Genomic DNA, 19739 nt, shown 5'->3' with positions numbered 1-19739 from the left:
TCAGTTTTGGGAGTACTTAGGAGCAGCAATGTGCCTTTTTCTATACCTCATATTTATAGCTTCTCCAGTGTTCATGATGCTCTGATTGTAAATTTCTTGGTTGTTGAGGGGGAAGTATCTCATGGAACTTTCATTTCTTTAGGGATCCAACAATGGAGAGGCTAATGAACTCATCTTGCTTATTACTGCTTTACATTCTTTTCAACATTTCTCTGGGTATGATAGTGGGATAAGCAAGGTGGTATTCTGCTTCTCCAACAATCCAAATTACATTATGTGCTTTGCCTAGTACCTCACCATGGGGGTGATGAAGTTGAGGAAAAGATCTCATATTTGGAAGATGATCTAAGCAGTTTCTGTGACTTTGAAAATGATTTGTTGGTCGACCAGCTGCAGGCCGATTTAGTCATGGAAGGAGAGTGTGATTGGGATCAATTCTCAGAGGAGGAGATACCAAAGAAGAGCTTCTTTCCCTTGCAAGACATTCAGCATCTAGGAGATGAGACTTTTCATTTGTCTTCTATCACTGAGCATGAGGATGATGGTACTACAAAGCACAACTCAGACTAGAGCATAGAATTGAGTGAAAAGGGGCTTTTGTCCCCTGTTCCTGAGCGTACTCTTGTAAAGGTGGACCTTGCTGAAAATCTTCATAATTCTGGGAGGGGTATTGATGAAGAGACAGCTATTCCTTTGACCTATCAGAACTCATCCAAATCTGGAAAAGGTATCCTTCCTCTTCCCTCTCAGTCCCCTCTTTCTTTTGATCTTGTGTGCTAGAAGGAAGGTTTTGCTAGGGGCAGTGCCTTTGCTTTTTGTCTAGAGGGTAGTGAGAGTGACTGCGCAAATCCAAACAAACTCCTCAATGACCTGGGTTTGAAACTTGTGAATCCTGCTAGAACTGAGGTTAGATTGGGATTGAGTCCTAGAACATATGAAAGGAGAAAGAAAAAGGTTAAGAAAGAATTAAAAAATCTGATTTCTTCCATCAATTATGGGGGTGGAAAAGGAACAGGGAGAGGGAGTAAACGAGTTAGATTATGAAGATTGTAAGTTGGAACATAAGGGGTCTTGGGGACATTAGGAGGAGAAGCTTGGTTAGGGAGGTTTTGGGTAGGAGTTCTCTTGACATTGTTTTGATTCAATAGGCTAAGCTTGAATCAGTTGATGGGGAGATCGTTAGGGGGATTTGGGAAGGGTGAAACAAGATCCGGGTCTTTGTACCCTCTTAAGGGTCAACGGGGGGCATTCTTGTGTTCCACAACTCCTATACCATATCCATAGTGGACAACCTAGTACATTTCTTTTCCATTTCTGCCTTGTTAGAGGTGAAAGACCGGCGTTAATGGTGGGTTTCTTCAGTTTATGGTCCTTCTAGGCTTTCTCTAAGGAGCTCCTTTCGGGACAAGTTCCTTTTGGGACAAGCTATACTTTGTCTCTGGCTTTTGTTCCCCTAAGTGGATAGTAGGGGTTGACTTTCATGCAGTGAGTTTTCCTTGGAAAAGAAGGGGGGAGGCAGGGTAACCCCAACAATGCAGAAATTTGATTTATTTATTAGGGAGAGTGGTTTAAGGGATATTCCTTTGAGTAATGCAAACTTTTCTTGGTTGGTGGGCGGGGCTTAGGCTATAGCTAGTAGATTTGATAGATTCCTTTTCTCTATCGAGTGGAAGGATGAGTTCCCTAGTATTTTTCAAGTCACTCTTTCTAGAGCCACTTCTAACCACTTTCATATTTTGCTAGAATCTAGGAAGGTGTCTTGGGGTCCTCCCCCCTTTAGATTTGAAAAAAATATGTGGCTGGAACACGAATCCTTTCAGTCTTTGGTGAAGGAGTCTTGGAGTGAGGATATGGATAGGGGCTGGAAAGGTTTTAGATTCATGAAGAAATTGAAGAGGCTGAAAGAAAAATTGAAGGAGTGGATCAGGGAGGTGTTTGGGGACATTAGGCTTGAAATTCTAGGTGAGTTGGCTGAACTAGATAGTAGGGAAAATGTTACTATTCTCTCGAGGGAGGGGTAGATGAAAAGAATATCTTCAATGAAGAAATTGGAAGAGATGATTTTTAAGGAAATGAGAAATTGGAGGTAGAAGATGAAGTTTAAATGGGTAAGAGAACGTTATTGTAATACTAGACTTTTATATAGCCTAGCAAGCGGGAAATTGAGGGAAAATTTGATTAGGGAGTTGGAATTGGATGGGGGGAAATTATCTTGAAGAATAGTAGGATAGCTTTGGAGATCACTGATTTTTATTGTAATATGTTTTTTGAGGAAGATGAATATACACCGATGGTGGAAGGTTTAGAATAGGACCTTTTTCCTAGTGATAATGTAACTTGGCTAGAGAGACCTTTTGAGGAAGAGGACGTGAGATCTACCGTCTTTGCAATGGATAGGGATAAAGATCCAAGGCTATATGGATTTAATTTGGCTTTTTTTTCAAGATTGTTGGGCGGTGGTTAAGGATGACTTGGTGAAGGTTTCTAATGAATTTTATTGGATTGGGATTTTATGTAAGAGTATTAACTCTACCTTCTTAACTTTGGTGCCTATGAAAAGCAAGTCTATCAAGATATCTGATTATAGATCTATTAGTCTAGTACCCAACATTTAAAAAATAATCACTGAAGTACTAGCGAGAAGGTTGGGTGTGGTTCTTGATAAGTCTATTACTAAGGCCTAGAGTGCTTTGGTGGGGTGTAGACAGATAGTGGACGCAGCTTTGATCGCAAATGAAGTCGTTGAGGATATTAGGAGAAGGAAGAAGAGGGGCTCATTTTAAGTTGGATTTTGAGAAAGCTTATGATACGGTGAGTTGGAATTTTCTGGATAAGATTTTTATGAAGGGTTCTAGAGAGAGATGGTGAAGGAGGATGAAAGGTTGTATGCCTAATTTGTTTTATTCGGTTGTAGTGAACGGGGAGCCTAAAAGCTTGCAGGGGGAGTAGACAATGAGACCCTCTTTCCCCTTTTTTGTCTATTTAAGTGGCAGATGCCTTGAGTAGGATGGTTGATTGAGCTGTGGTTAGAGGTTTAGGGAAAGGCTTGCAAGTGGGCAGGGAGGAGGTAATGGATTCACATCTTTTGTTTGTTGACGATACTTTCTTCTTCTTAGAGGATCATAGGTCATCTTTTTTGAATATTCTGGGGCTTCATATATTTGAAAGGGTTTTATGGCTTAAGATCAATTTGGGGAAGAGTGGTATTGCCACTATTAATTTGTTGGAGGAGCATGATAAGGAGTTAGCCTCGGAGGTAGGTTGCGTCGCTTTGGATTTGCTGTTATCTTATTTAGGAGTTCCTTTGGGAGTTGATCCTAGATCCGCTAGTTTTTGGGACCTTGTTGTTGAGAGTGTCTTAAGTGATTAGATGGTTGGAAGGGTGCTCTTTTTTCTTTAGGAGGTAGGATTACTCTCATTCAAGCTTGTCTTTCTAGTATCCCTCTCTATTTTCTGTCTATTTTCAAAATTCCTGTGGGAGTGGCTAGTAGGACCAAGAGAATCATGAGAGATTTCCTTTGTGTGGGTGGGGAGTGTTAGGGATCATTTGGTGAGTTGGGAGGTGGTTTGTAGGCCTAGACAGGAAGGCAGCAAAACATGGATCTCTTGGCCAAATGGCTTTGGTGGTTCCCTTTAGAGCTCTCGTCCTTGTGGCATAAAGTTATAAAAAGTGAATTGGACTTGATGGGAACAGGTGGGATACCAATTCAGATCTTAGATGTTCTTCAGAAAGTTCGTGGAAATCTATCTCTCAGATTTATTTGCTCTTTATTGCCCATACTAAATTTATATTGGGTAGGGGTTGCAATATTCACTTTTGGAAAGATCTATGGTTGCGGAATGTTGTTTTCTCCGCCTATTTTCCTCACCAATTTTGCTTGAGCTCAGGACAGGATGGATCTATTTCTTCTTTCATTGTGGAGCTGGGTGGTCCTTTACTTTCTTGGGATTTTCACTTTAGGAGACTCTTGAATGGCAGGGAGATGGAGGATCTATTCTCCTTGTTAGTCTTGTTGAATAATTGTCAAGTCTCATTGGAAGCTGATAGCCGTTCTTGGTCTTTGGATCCCTCGGGGTTTTACTCCTGAAAATCATTTTGTGAGTTCTTGACTAGCTCTGCTGTTTCTTTTCCTCTCTATAAAACTATTTGGAATGTCAAAGTCCCCTCTAAAATCAAAGCTTTTCTCTGGCTGGTTGTGCTAAATGGGATCAACACCAATAACTTGCTACAGATTAGAAGACCGTTGGAGGCTTTCTCTCCAGTCACATGCGTGCTTTGTTTTAATTGCTCTAAAACTGCTCTGCATCATTTCTTACATTGTGATTTTGCCTGGAGGATTTGGACAAGCTATTTAATGATTTTGGGGAATGATTGGTTTGCCCAAAGACTGGAGTTTTTTGCTATTCATTTTGTTGGTTTTGGCAGGAAAAAGGAGGGTAAGTTGTTAGGGAATTGTGCCTTATTTGCTGTATACTGGCCTTTGTGAATGGAAGGAAACACACATTTTTTTCAGGGGGATGTGTTTTTCGGATATTCAGCGTGATTGGCTTTCCTTGTTGAATTGATAGGGCTTGCTGATCATTTTGGGTTGTTTCTAGTGTTCTTTTTTGTTTTTCATTTTTAATTTTTCTGGGGTAACCCAGAGTTTTGAAAGGAGATGCCTTACTCTCCTGCTTGTACATTCCTATTCTATCAATGAAGTACTTTTGTTATAAAAAAAAATACAACCAGGCGAATAAAATACATCTCTTTAATGAAGTCCGGGAAAAATCCAGACGAAAAACATAGAAAAAACTGAAAAGCTAAAAATACCAAATAAAACCAGCACAAACTAACAATCCTACTCATAATGCCAATCACACTGAACAGAAAAAAAACTCACTACCATAATGCCCCATCCTGCTAGTACATTCCTATTCTATCAATGAAATTCTTTTGTTATAAAAAAAAAAAAACCAGGAGTATAAGACATCTCTTTAACAAAGTCGGGATAAATCCAGCCAAAAAACATAGAAAAAACCAACAAGCTAAAAATACCAAATAAAACCAGCACAAACTAACAATCATACACATAATGTCATTCGCACTGAATATCAAAAAAGCTCACCACCATAATGCCCCACACTCCAAAGAGAAGCCAAATAATGTATCTTTTCCTAAACCAGAAAATGTGATGACTTTTTCCCTGAAAAAATACGTGCATTACGCTCCATCCACAGCCCCCAAAATGCTGCAAAGAATGCACATTTCCCGAAAAAAACCAACAAAAGAAACTGCTAAAAAGTCCTTTGCGTCTGGACTCACCCAACATTTGCCTAGATAACCCAATAACTTATTCCTTACCCTCCAAGTATTATCACAATGTATAAAAAGATGCTTTGCAGATTCTGAACAATTAAAACAAAGAACACAGATGACTAGGAGAGAGCCTTCAAAGGTCTCCTGACTTGCAGCAAGTTATTGGTATTATTTCTATCAGGAGCAAGCAACCAAATAAAAGCCTTAATTTTAGAGGGGACTTTGGCCTTACAAATGTATTTATATAGAGGAAAAGAGGAATTAGATCTAGTCAGAAAATCATAAAAAGATTTGCAAGAATAAACCCCCCGAATTATCTAAAGACCATGACCAACTATCCTCCTCCAAAGAAAACCGACAGTTATTCAGAAAAAGGAGCAAAGAGGATAGCTCTACAAACTCCCTATCATTCAGCAATCGATGAAAATGAAAATCCCAAGAAGGTAAAGGACCACCTAGATCAACAACAAAGGAGGAAATGGAACCATCTTGTCCTGAGCTCAAAGGAAAAGAGGTGTACAAAACTACATTCCCCAACCAAGAATCTTTCAAAAAGCTTTTATAGTATTCCTTCCCACCAAGAATTTAATATGGGGAATGAAAAGGGGATAAATATGAGAGGTAGGTTTTCATGGACTCTTTGAAGAACATCTAAATCTCAAATTAGTATCCCACCCATTCTTTTCTAGTTCATACTTACTTTTTACAACTCTAGTCACAAGGAATAATTCTCTAGTGGAGGCCACCAAAGCCATTTAGCTGGAAGAGTTGTGTTTCTAGACACCAAATTTCCAATACCCAAACCATCTTTCAATTTAGACCTGCCCACCATTTCCCCACTTACCAAATCATCCCTAAAGTCCCCTACCCCCGACCACATGAAGTCCCTCATTATCTTCTCAATCTTGCTAGCAACCCCCACTGGAATCTTAAAGGTGGAATGGAAGTATAAAGGGATTTTTGAAACACAAACCTGGATGAAAGTAATTCTACCACCAAGAGAAAAAAAGCACCTTTCCACCCGTCTAGTCTCTTAGAAACCCTTTCCATGTTAGGATCCAGATCAAGGGTTATCCAACAAAGGAACCCCTAGATAGGACCATGACCAATCCCTTGCAATACAACCCACCTCTGCAGACAAGTCCCTAAAACTCTTGTCAGGCATATTGATAGCCATGATTCTGCACTATCCCATATTAATCTTAAGCCCAGAAACCTTCTTGAAAACATAGAGAAGACCTAGAATAATAAAAAAGGAGGGTCTATGATCCTCTAAAAAGAAGATAGTATCATCAGCAAACAAAAGGTGCAAGACCCTGACCCCCTCTCTCCCCACCTCCAACCCTGTCACTAAACCTCTTTCCACCATCCTACTCAAAATATCAGCCACTAAAACAACCAAAAATAGGGAAAGAGTGTCACCTTGCCTAATCCCTCTTGTAGCCTTAAACTAAGATTTAGGCTCACCATTCACTAAAACCGAGTAGCTCACATTATGCAAGTAGCATCCAACGCCGCCATGTCTCACCAAACCCCTTTCTCACAAAAATCTTATTCAAGAAATTCCTATTCACTTTATCATAAGCTTTCTCAAAATCTAACTTAAATGAGTCCCTTCTCCTTCCTTCCCCGAATATCCTAACCAATCTCATTGGCAACCAAAATGGCATCCACAGTTTGCCTACCAACACCAACCCCCCAACACCACCCCCCCCCGCGCGGCCACAAATGCACTCTGAGACTTAGAGATAGTCTTATCAAGTGCATTTCTAGGGAATAAATTAGGAAATAGGAAATTCTATTTTTTGCAAATAAAATATGAAATTACTATTTTAGATTCTAGTAGTTTCTGTTTCCTGTTTTCTAGCCTAAAGATCTACTGATTTGATTTGTTGATTTTGTGGTGATTTGTTTTTCTGATTTTGTGGCCTTCCTAATTTGGTGGCCATCCTCTACTCTTTATCTTGTAATCGTGTCCCCTGAAATTTAATAAGAATGGTTATTCTTCCTCTAAAAAAAACCTTCATGGTATCAGACCCTCGTGCTCTTTATCTATTTTGTTCTTTCTTCTGATGATGTCGTATAAGTCGGCGATGACCGGCGCCCAAAGAAATCCTATCGGCTCTTCCGGTACATCTGAAACCATTCCACCCAATCCCACTATTCCTCCCAAGCCTGTATCTGCCGATTACTATTCCCAGAATTCAGCCCTTTATCTTACGGTTACGAAACTTAATGGGCACAACTATCTCGAGTGGGCTCAGTTCGTAAAATTGGCGATTGATGGCAGAGGCAAAATGGGACATTTGATTGGCGAAATATCGAAACCTGCTGCTGGTGACCCTAATCTAAAAAAATGGCAGCTCGAAAATTCTTATTATTGCTTGGCTCATCAATTCCATGGGACCTGCCATTGGAAAACCTTACCTATTTCTTCCCATTGCTAAAGGTGTCTAGGAGGCTGTTCGAGATCTTTATTCGGACTTGGAGAATTCTTCTCAAATATTTGAGTTGAAAACTCTACTTTGGAGATCCAAGAAGAATGATTGCGATGTTACTACTTATTACAACGAATTGGTAACGTTATGGTAGGAACTTGATCAGTGCAATGATGATGTTTGGGAGAATTCGAACGACCACGCCCACCACAAGAAGAGAGAGGAAAGCGACATGGTTACATATTTTTAGCCGGCCTTAATCGGAGTTTGGACGAGGTCGAAGGCCGCATTCTCGGAAGGAAGCCACTGCCCTCTATTTGAGAAGTTTTTTCTAAAGTTAGATGTGAGGAGTCAAGGAGAAAAATCATGCTGCGCAACACCGAACCTGGTTTCAACCTAGAACCTGAGAGCTCTGCTCTTGTGTCAAAAGGTGTTGATTTTGACGACGATGCATGTGAGAAACCGTGGTGTGAGCATTGAAAAAAACCATGGTATATGAAGGAGACGTGTTGGAAGCTTCATGGTAAACTAGCAAATTGGAAGCCAAAATCCAAACGTGACAGTCACGCCTACCAAGCCATTGCTTAAGAGACTCAGGTGTCTTCTAACAACTTGGATGCAGTCCCTTTTACCAAGGAGCAATTACAGCACCTGTACAAATTATTTCAATCTCCAAAACTACCCTTAACTCTGTCTTGTTCTTTGGTACAAAAGGGTAACTCTCTTGCTAGTGCATTTTTAGGTGTTATTCCTAACTCTGTTCATTCTTGGATAATTGATTATGGTGCAACTGATCATATGACTGGTTGCTCCAAATTGTTCTCATCCTATAGTCGGTGTGTAGGCAATAAAAAGGTCAAATTGCAGATGGTTCACTCTCGGTAATTGCCGGTATAGGAACTATCAAACTCACTTCATTGTTAACTCTCCATGATGTGCTCCATGTTGCCAATTTGTCTTGCAATTTGTTGTCCATCAGTAAAATTACCTCTGATCATCAATGTCAAGCTAATTTCTACTATTCTTATTGTGAGTTTCAGGAATTGATCACGAGGAGGATGATTGGTAGTGCTAAGGAAAAAGATGGACTCTATTATTTTGACGATGGACCTAACTTGAGTAGACAATGTCAAAGTACTTGCTTAAATTCTGTTTCTGTTTTCAAAGATAATGATATCATGTTATGTCATTATAGGTTAGGCCATCCTAGTTTTCAATATTTAAAATACTTGTTTCCCAATTTATTTTGGAATAGAAGTCCATCTTCTTTTCAATGTGAAGTTTCTCAGTTTGCCAAACATCATCGTGCATCCTTTTCCACCCAACGCTACAAACCAACTATATCATTTACCATGATTCATAGTGATATCTGGGGCCCATGTAGAACATCTACGTATTCTGGCAAAAAATGGTTTGTGACTTTATTGATGATCACATGAGATTAAGTTGGGTTTATTTGATAAAGGAAAAATTTGAAGTGGAAATATTTTTCAAAAATTTTTTCACCATGGTACACACAATTTCAAAAAAATATTCAAATATTGCGGAGTGATAATGGTCATGAATATTTCAAAAACATTTTGGGCCAATTTTTTCTTAAAAAAGGAATTATCAAAGCTCTTGTGTCAACACTCCGCGCAACAAAATGGTTTGGCTGAAAGAAAAAACAAACACTTATTTGAAGTAGCTCGGAATTGCTTTTTACCAATCAGGTACCTAAATATCTTTGCGGTGAAGCTGTTCTTCAGGTACCTAAATATCTTTGCGGTGAAGCTGTTCTTACTGCTACATATCTCATAAATAGAACATCTAAAAAGCTTTTGATGTTTTTCATAAGTTTTATCCAACAAATTGGCGTCTTCTTCTTTACCACTAAAGATATTTGGTTGTACCGATTTTGTTCATATTCATAGTCATAATCGAGGAAAACTTGAACCCCGAGCCACAAAATGTGTGTTTGTTGGTTATGCTCCCACTCAAAAGGGGTATGAATGTTTTGAACCCATTTTCCAAAAAAATGTTTGTTACCATGGATGTTACATTCTTTGAATTACAACCCTATTTTACACCTCATCTTTAGAAAGAGGGGGGCGGGGGCGGGAACCAAAACAAAGATTCGGCTGTGTTTCATGATTTTCTCCAAACTAAAGACTCGCAAAATGATCCTTCTCCAACTTTGATTATTCAACTTGAAAACCCAAACTTTATTATACTAGAAGAAAGTGAGTCGAGTTTTTTAGATACTGAAAAGGCAGGTCTTCCTACAGTGCTATCTCATAATGTTCATGATCCTATAATGACTAACAAAGGAGAAATAGAAAAAAAACACCACAACGTTGGTACCATTTGACATTGTTTACTTGCGACAGAGGACAACTCGAAGGAAAGGGTCTTCCAATCCTTTACACTGTCCAAAATCCGTAGACCTTCCAGGTAATGTCCTTCCAGGTAATGTCCTCACCGAGCCTTTACCTCATGTTTAGTCCATTTCATCTTCGAGTTTTGAGTCCTCTAGTTCTGAACCCGAGTTTGGTTCCAATCCTGAGTTCGATGATTCTAAACTACCCATTGCTGTCCGGAAGAGTGAGGTCTTGCACCCAACATCCATTGTCCAATTATGTGTCATATGAAAATCTCTCACCCGTTTTTTGTGCTTGTACCTCACAATTGTCTTGTATGGAGATTCCTAATATTGTGCAGGATGCTCTGAAAGTTCCTGAGTGGATGGAGGTTGTCTTCGAGGAGATGAAAGCTCTTGAAAAAAATGGCACGTGGGAGTTAGTTGATCTACCAAGTGGAAAGACAACTGTAGGGTGCAAATGGGTGCTTATAGTCAAGTATAAATCTGATGGTTCTCTAGAATGGTATAAAGCTCGATTGGTCGCCAAGGGATCCACTCAGACCTATGGCATTGATTACTTGGAAACATTCGCCCTAGTCGCAAAGCTAAACTCTGTAAGAGTTCTTTTGTCACTTGCAACTAATCATGACTGGCCTCTGCATCAGTTGGACGTAAAAAATGCATTTCTCAATGGAGACCCGGAGGAAGAAGTGTACGGGGATGCACCTCTTGGATTTGGTGAAAAGTTTGGCACAAAGGTGTGTAAACTGAAGAAGTCTGTATATGGGTTAAAACAGTCACCAAGAGCCTAGTTTGAGAAATTCACTCAGTTTGTTAAAAGTCAGGGGTAAACTCAAGGGCAAGGTGATCATATGATGTTTATAAGACATTCATAGGATGGGAAGATAGCGATACTGATTGTGTATGTAGACAATATAAATATCACTGGGGATGATGTACTTGAGATGAACCGATTGAAGACTTCCCTCTCATCAACATTTGAGATCAAGGACTTAGGATCTCTAAGGTATTTCCTTGGAATGGAGGTTGCTCAGTCGAAGAAAGGGATTGTTGTTTCCCAACGGAAGTATGTCCTTGACCTCCTTAATTAGACTGGGATGAGCGGTTGTTGGCCAGTAGACACTCCAATGGATCCCAATTAGAATCTTGGAGATGACAAGGAAGGTGATCTAGTGAATACAACTCGGTATTAAAAGTTGGTGGGAAAGTTAATTTACTTATCACATTCACGGCCCGATATTACTTTTCTTGTGAGTTTGGTAAGCCAGTTTATGCATTCACCCTACGAGAAACATCCAGGCAAGGGTTTACTCTTCCAGAAGATCACATAGCAGAACATAGAGGCATACACTGATGTAGATTGGGTAGGCTCAGTTATTGACAAGAGATCCACGTCAGGATACTGTACTTATGTTTGGAGAAATATGGTCACATGGCAAAGCAAGAAGTAGAATGTGGTTGCAAGGAGCAGTGCCGAGGCAGAATATAGGGCTATGGCTAACAGAGTTTGTGAGATGCTATGGTTGAAGAGAATTCTTGAAGAGCTGCGGATGCCGGTGAACATGTCAATGAAGTTGTATTGTGACAACAAAGCTGCCATAAGTATTGCTCAAAATCTAGTACAACATGATCGCACGAAGCATGTAGAGATTGATAGACACTTCATAAAAGAGAAGATTGATAGTGGAGCTGTTTGCATGCCTTTTGTTCCTACTACTCAACAAATAACCGATATCTTTACCAAAGGACTTTTCAGGCCTAGTTTTGAGCTCTTTGTAAGCAAGTTGGGCATGATAGATATCTACGGTCCAACTTGAGGGGGGTGTCGGATTTCTAGGGAATAAATTAGGGAATTTTATGTTTTGCAAATAAAATCTGAAAATACTATTTCAGATTCTTGTAGTTTTTTTCCCCTGTTTTCTAGCCAAGAGATCTGCTGATTTGATTTGCTGATTTTGCGGTGATTTGATTTGCTCATTTTGTGGTCTTCTTAATTTGGTGGCCTTCCTCTACTATTTATCTTGTAATCGTGTCTCTTGAAATTTAATAAGAATGGTTATTCTTCTTCTCAAAAAACCTTCAGCACTCAACTTGTTAGCTAAAACTTTAGTGATGATTTTATAAACACTAGAAACTAAGCTAATAGGTGTATAATCTGACAACTTGATGGATTTACTCTTCTTTGGCACCAAAATTATGAAAGTGGAATTAATAATCTTGCTTAAAATCCCATTCCTGTAAAATATTTTAAAAACCTTAAGCAAGTCATCCTTAACCATATCCCAACAATCTTGAAAGAAAGCCAAATTAAACTTGTGAGACCTTGTAGCTTTATCCCTCTCCACCCCAAAAACGATGACCCTCACTTCCTCTTCCTCAAAAGATCTCCCCTACCATGCTACCTTATCACTAAATGAAGGGTCCCAAAATCTAAACCTTCAACCACTACTCTACTATCATCCAAGAATTCCTCACCAAGGGCTGCAAGGAATCATGATCCGACCACATATTTTCAAACTTGAAAGGAGTGGGACCCCAAGAAACCTTCCTTGATTCTAACATCATAGGAAAGTGGTCAGAATTAGGCCTAGGTAAAATAGATTGAGAGAGATTAGGGAACTTATCCTCCCACTCCATGAAAAACAAGAATCTGTCGAGCCTGCTTGCCACGACTCTAGCACCTCCTTCTGACCACGTAAAGTTAACATTATCTAGGGGAAGATCTCTCAAACAACAATCCCTAATAGGAAAATCAAAACTCGGCATAGTAACAGGGACCCTATCACCCCCCCTTTTTTTTTCTCGAGGAAACCTCACAACATTAAAATCACCTTCCATTATCCAATTTGGAATGCAGAAGCCAAACACATTATAAAGTTCATCCCAAAAAGAACTCCTAAAGCTGAAATGATTAATTAAACGTAGTTTTGAGCAATCATAAGATAGTACCTAGAAATTTCATCACCAGTTAGACACTTCATATTAAAATGGGATGCTTCAATCTACCACTTGAGACAGAAATTAAAAAATTGAGTTTCTGCAAGCTGCATGTATTGCTTGCATGGGGCATCTCAAACTAAAGTGAGGGACAACTCATTTAAGAAACATGAGCAGAGTTCAAAAATCATTTTTTTAATCAACAAAGTTAAAATTCATTATAGGGCACCAAGTGGGTGCCATTTGTCTTTAAACAATGACAAAAAAATCACTTGTAATAGATCAAGAATAGTATGTCTATCATGAACAAGCCTCTATAACAACTAGTTAAAGTAGTAGTCCTTGTTTCTCTAATAATGTGTAAGGGCCTATGATCCTTCGAACCATAGTATTAAAAATCAGCTCATAACAGCCTTTATGAATGTTAACTAATAGTATCGGTGGGTTTTGAGACCATTATGGAGCAATATCTCAGACGTATGTCAAATCACAATCTTAACAATAACGGATTATAATGTCTGTTACAATCGCTACAGGCTGTTACAGTGGCAGACTAGATGCGAATGACTAAAATAAGTTTTTGAGTCCCTTTTTTGCATTTTCCCCTCTCTTTTCCCTTTATTGAAGCTTAGAAACTCAAGTTTAAGTTGATTTATTTAGTTGGTATTTTTTATTTAAAAAAAATCATTTTTTGTCTTTATTTTCTTTGATATTTAGTATACGTTTTTTCAATAACTACCATTAAAAGAAACCCAACATTTCTATCATTAAATTACATATGTTCATATTCTAAATTCTTTCAATTTGATTTTTTTTTTCTTGTTTTTCTTACACTTTGGAAACTAAATACGTTCTATTGTATATATTTTTGTTCTTGTTTAGAATACGAACATTCTATATTTTTTGTTTTTTGGATAACAAAAGTTCTATGAAAGACTAAAAGAGTACAAAAGATGACATTCTATATTTTATATTTCTTTATATTGCGATTTCTTAGTTTGAATTTCACTTATAATCAATAAAGTAGTGAAAACTAGCAAATGCATGCTTCTTCTCGCCAATATTTATTAAAGAAACCGAGATGGCATCCAATACTTGTAGTGTATGCTACATTTAAATTAATTAAAATTTACTAAAAACCATTTAGAGCATCAGCATATAGGATTTTAGGATCAAAACATGTGAATCTGTATGTTTTTAAGAAGTTTGCTGATGCAAAAAATGAATTCATAGATGCATTGACCATTACCCATTGCGTAATGTCTGTGACGTGCGACCGTTACCGTTATGTGGACTGTTACCGTTATTTAAAACCATGCTTCAAATACTCTTCTTTCTTTCCCTCCCCACAATATGAAAAGTGGTAAGGGAATAAGAGTCAAAGCTTTCCTTCTTTTCTTACTCGAGCGAATGCCTTTTCAAGCCCACACTTCTTCCAAGTTCTTGAATGTTCTGGCAGTAATGCACTGCTGCCTGATTAGTGCAGTGTCCAGATCCCAAAAATTTCTGGTCCAAGAATAATGCAAGAGGATGCTCAATTGTCACTGAATTTTCCATGCACAAAACATTTATTTTTGTAAGAGGCAGCCCCTTTTCTGCAGATTGTCTATTGTAAGAATCTTCCTGAAAGTTGCTTCCCACACAAAAGAAAGCTACCTTTGTGGGGGCAGTGGCTTCTCAAATAGGCATCAAGGGGGGCCTGCTGCTGGCTGCTACAGGAGCTGACCGCAAAGTTTTCGCTTTTTTCTAAGGTCCACTTTGGTTCATCAGGGATGTCTCAAAAGGGAACTTTGTACAAGCGCATAGGCATTCTTCACCAAGTGGATATTCTAGGAAATCCTGTTGGCTGAAAGTTGGAGGTGGATTACCAATTAGAGCTTCTCTATCACTCGCCAGACTGAATTTAAAAGGAAAAGTTGTGCATAGGGGAAAAGGCCGCCAACTATCATGCCTAAAGAAAACATTATCCCCATTTCAATTTTGAACTTAATAAGGGAGGAAAAAATTTTTCTAGCTCTCCTGCTGAATCTCCAAACTCTAACATCATATGATCCTCTGACTTACTTGGGGACCAAACCATTGTGGTAATGGCGATATTGAAGCAATGGTTTCTCCAAAAGTTGTCATTCTCCTTCACCAACCTCCAAAGCCATTTTCCAAGGACTTTGTTGTTAGTAGGTAGGGACTTTAGCCCTAAGCTTGCAATTACATTCATTAAGGACCCGTTTAGTTTTGGAAAACATTTTCTGTTTTCCAAAGAATTATAAAAATTTTAGTTTATTTTTGAAAATTTTTAAGATTCATATTAAAAAGGTAGAAAATAAAGAATTTTTTTAAACGTACAAAACATTTTTTCATTTTTAGATTTTAAAATAATTACAAAAAAGACAATTTGTTTTCCAATTTTCCAAATTTTATATAAGGTAATATTTGGAATCATGGATTTTGGATTTTTTTTTTGGATTTATAAGAAATTCTATACATAATCCATATAAATTAAAGTCCAAAATCCGACTCCCATGCTCCCATATGCAAAGTAAGAGTTGGAAATCTAGAAAAATAATGAAAATATGTTTTCCAACTTTTCTATAGAAATTTGGATAATTGGAAAACAAGGTGGCATTTTTGTAATTATTTGAAAAATTAAAAATGAAAAATAGAACTATTTTCACGAGCAAATAGTTCCAAAACTGTTTATTACTTTTCATTTATTCCATACAAATGTTGTAAAAATGAAAAATTAGCCAACTTTTTTGTAATTTGTTGGAAAACTAAAATGGAAAATGAAAACTGTTTTCCAAAACTAATCAGGCCCTGAGCTTTCTTATCATCAAAATCATTCCCTTTGGTGTCAACAGTATCTTTAAGGAACATTATGTTTTGTTTATTTGTTTATTTGTTTTGATGCATTTTGGGGAGGAAGGTTGAGTTCATTTCTTGACGTTAGTTATTTCATCATCTATATGTCTAACAGTGATTAGCACTTCATTTGTGTGACTTCTAGGAAATGACATTGATAATACAAACTTCGGAAGAGTTCTCTACTCTTGAAAACTGATAATCAGATTTGCTGGTGGAACTATAACTGTGAACCTGCCCTTGTTTTGATTGTGCTGACAACTTTCATTTAACTCTCTTATGTTATCATTTTTTCTTCTATTTTTTTTTCTTAAATGTTATTTAAAGTTTTTGAATTAAGTTTTATGCTTTTTCGTTCTTTTTTTTTTCCCCTTTCTTTTAATTTTTGCAAAAATCTTTTTTTCTCTCTGTACTTTTAGGTTATGGATTGGCATTTTGAAGTGGTTGGTTGAGATTAAGAGTTGTTGACTGATCATCATTGATCATTTGACATCTCATTCACTTTTAAAATGATTGTAGGTTTTTATTCTTACATAAATTTTCTTGGACCATTGTAAAAGTTTGAAAATGGGTAATGGCGTTTCCTCCAGTTTTTGAAATTACAGAGTATTGATTTTCCCTGTGGTTTTTAAAATTACCCTGGTACCCTCTGCCATTAGGTTCTGTTCTGTGTTTCACCTCTCGTTTGACATTCATATGGCACAATTTTGATACTAGTCAATGAGATTTGTTAGATTACCACTTTACCTATGTTGTGGGCCAACAATGTATATCAAGCTTTAACACTCCCCCGCACGTGCAGTCCGACAGCAAGTGGAGAGATAAACGCACAATAAATTTTTAAATACCATAGAATAAATGCGGGCGACGAGACTAGAACCCAGGACCTCATGGTAACCAGCTCTGATACCATGTTAGATTATCACTTTACCTAAAATCTTAAGCTGTTAGGTTGTTGGCCAACAATGTATATCAAGCTTTAAGATATTTATCGTGCTAATCTTGGCAATTTTAGTAACTTAGACGAGTTTCATATAAAGAGCACTACTCTTAATTTTAATACCTTTATAGTTTTGTCATTTGGTTTAAATATATTATACTTCTTTTATAGTTGCGAATGGGAGGCCCATTTTTTATTGCTATTAATCTTACTGGTACTGTAATGGTGCTCAAGAATTGTTGTATATGCAAGTGCGAAGGAAAATTATGGCTGTTGTGCGTATAACTTTTCTAATATTATATTTGTCTAGCAAAATTTTTAAATACTTCTATGATAATTTTATTTCAAATTGAATAGGTGTTTTTAAGTCATTATTATTCACTGCTGACATCGTTTTAGTGCAATCAACTCTGTCTAAAGCTAGGACATATCTGAAAAAACTAGAGGCGGGAATTTTTCATGTTTCTCTTGGAGCAGGATAACAGCTGTCTGCTAACCTGCATTGATTCTTGCAATGCTTGATCTCTGAATGCTTTCTTTTGACTTTTCCTTTGATCTGATTGACTGTTTCTTGCTGTGATTGCTTGATTGGATTGGAGAACAGCATTTGGATTGTTGATTTGTGGTGTGCTGCTCTAATCTTCTGATTTGTTTTTGGTGCAATTGTGGTCTTCTTTACTGTTTTGGTTGATGGAGCTTCTTAGGAATTCATCACAGGCTTCCAAGAACTCAACTTATCTGCTTCTGGGTGAGATTTTTACTAAAACTAGCCTGCAATTGGGAATAGAAATGTGAGAGAAGTAAAAGATTTGGGGAAGGAAATCTCTTCTTCATGGAGGAAGTTGTTCAGCTCTGATGAAAATGAATATGAATTGAGTTTCTTTGAGCCAGTTCGTTTGGATCATAGTTTTAAAACCTGGAATGGACCTGCCAGTCTGATCAGGTTCAACCGCACTGGTCAACCAGATTTGATGTAACCCCAGTGTTGACCTGGCCAACCTGGTCTGAACCAGGACGAACTGATCTGAACCTGGGTTGACCCAACTATTTATCTTTTTAAAAGAAATGCATGGGAGAAGGTATTAACACTGGAAATTAAACCCAGGATCTTTCAGGATTTGCCTCCTGCAGTCTACCACAGCACTGATTATTAGTTTATGCTTATATACGGAACACATATTATATCTAATAATTGTACTGTACACGCTACATACAAATTACAAACACCCAAACTCAAGAGACCTCAAAATATTTATTTTATAAAAATAAGAAAAAGGGCTTCAAGCTTCAAGTTCGATTTAGATGAATTTGAAATATATATGATTTTTTTTGTGCTTTAAATATGAGATTTTAATCAAATATTTTTGTAAAATATTATATAAGAATGGAATCTGTAATATTTATTCTTAATTGTGACAAATATTATTAAATATAGAATTATGCATACATATAAATAATATATTAATATTTATTATTTTATCCTGCTGAATCAACGGTTCAACCGCAGGTCCAACTGATCTGACCGACCCAGTACCTTGACCACTGGTCGGGCTTTAAAACATGGTTTGGATGGACGGATCGTTGTTAGTCCCCGTATTAGTGTTTTTCAATTGGGGGAAGAGAAATGGAAGGGAGTGTTTAGTGGTCTATTTCTTAGTAAGCCTCCCCCTTACTCTTATGTGGAGATCATTGTTGATAAAATCTGGGGTAACACATGTCAAGATTTCAACTCTATATGGTGGCTCTTATATTCTTACAATTTGGGAAAGATGTGGATGATGAATTTGAAATGGCTCATGGTTCATGGGTAACTCTCCAATCCAATCTTTCTATCTCAATGGTCTTCTGGGACTGAAGGTAAGATGCTTCAAATGTAGAGTGTACTTAATTCAGTAAAATTTTATGGTGTCCGCCCCATTTACTGGAAAATTATGGGATTGAGTCATGTTGAACCTCTGTAGGTAAGCCTCTCTATCTTGATTCTTTCATGAAGAAAATGAGAAATTTGTCCTGTGCAAGAATCTGTGGGGATTGATATTGAAGCTGATCTTCCTGATCAGATTGAGGTTTTGATCCCTGGGGGGTATTATGTTACTGTCGAATTATAATTTGCGTGGAAATTATTAAAATTGCCAGGTGTTCAAAATTTGATCATAATGAAGCAAATTGTAGAGAAAAGAAGGTCCGGAAGGTTATGCTCTAAAAGCAAAAAGATTCCCATCCCGTGACTTCTAATCCTATGCTCAGTGTGATAAAAGAAGATGAGGATCCAGAGATTGAACATATGGTCCATGTAATTTTTTAAAAAAGGGAGGAGGGTATTGAGGGGGAATCTGTGTCATTGGCTGTTGTCACAACTCCTACAGGTTCTGCCAATGTGCCTAAACTCTTTATTTCAATTGCTGATATGGGAAAATCTATTGCTGATCCTTCAGGATCTAGTTGTAAAAACAATTGTTCTCTGGCTAATATAGCCAAATCTCCTACCCCTAAGGAAGTTATCAATCAAAAAGGGGAGGTAAAAGTCAAAATTATGACAATAGCCTATTCTAAGGGTGAGATGACAAATGCTAAGCAAAAGTTCTCTTCCAATGACAGTTGTGATCAGAGTCTTCTTGGGGAAAAACCTGGAGTTAGTGTATCTGATCCTCCTCCATGTTACTGAATCTAGGAAATTGGAACATTTAGGGGTCTGAATGAATCCCTAAAGCAGAGAAAAGTGCAAATCTTATCAGATAAATAATCTTGCTATGATTGGTTTAAATGTAAAAAAAGTGCCAGTCAATTTGGCAAAGTTTACCTCTTCTATTAATAAGAGCTGGATGTTTTTGCACAATTCTCAAGGAAGGATTTGGGTAGGTGATAATCCTAAAGTTTTCAATGTTCTAGCTATGCATGATCACT

The 19739-nt window shown here is 37.7% G+C and overlaps 1 protein-coding gene across 1 annotated transcript in view; it reads left to right on the top strand.

The window, feature by feature from the left end:
• The window catches only part of LOC131151751 (7-hydroxymethyl chlorophyll a reductase, chloroplastic), a 97418-nt gene that overhangs the window by 9376 nt on the left and 68303 nt on the right, over positions 1–19739 (top strand). The window lies entirely within an intron of this gene.

Source organism: Malania oleifera, chromosome 3 (assembly GCF_029873635.1).
Source record: "Malania oleifera isolate guangnan ecotype guangnan chromosome 3, ASM2987363v1, whole genome shotgun sequence".
Lineage (NCBI taxonomy): Eukaryota > Viridiplantae > Streptophyta > Magnoliopsida > Santalales > Ximeniaceae > Malania > Malania oleifera.
Note: the sequence above shows the minus strand (reverse complement) of the source record. Positions and strands in the feature narration are given on the sequence as shown.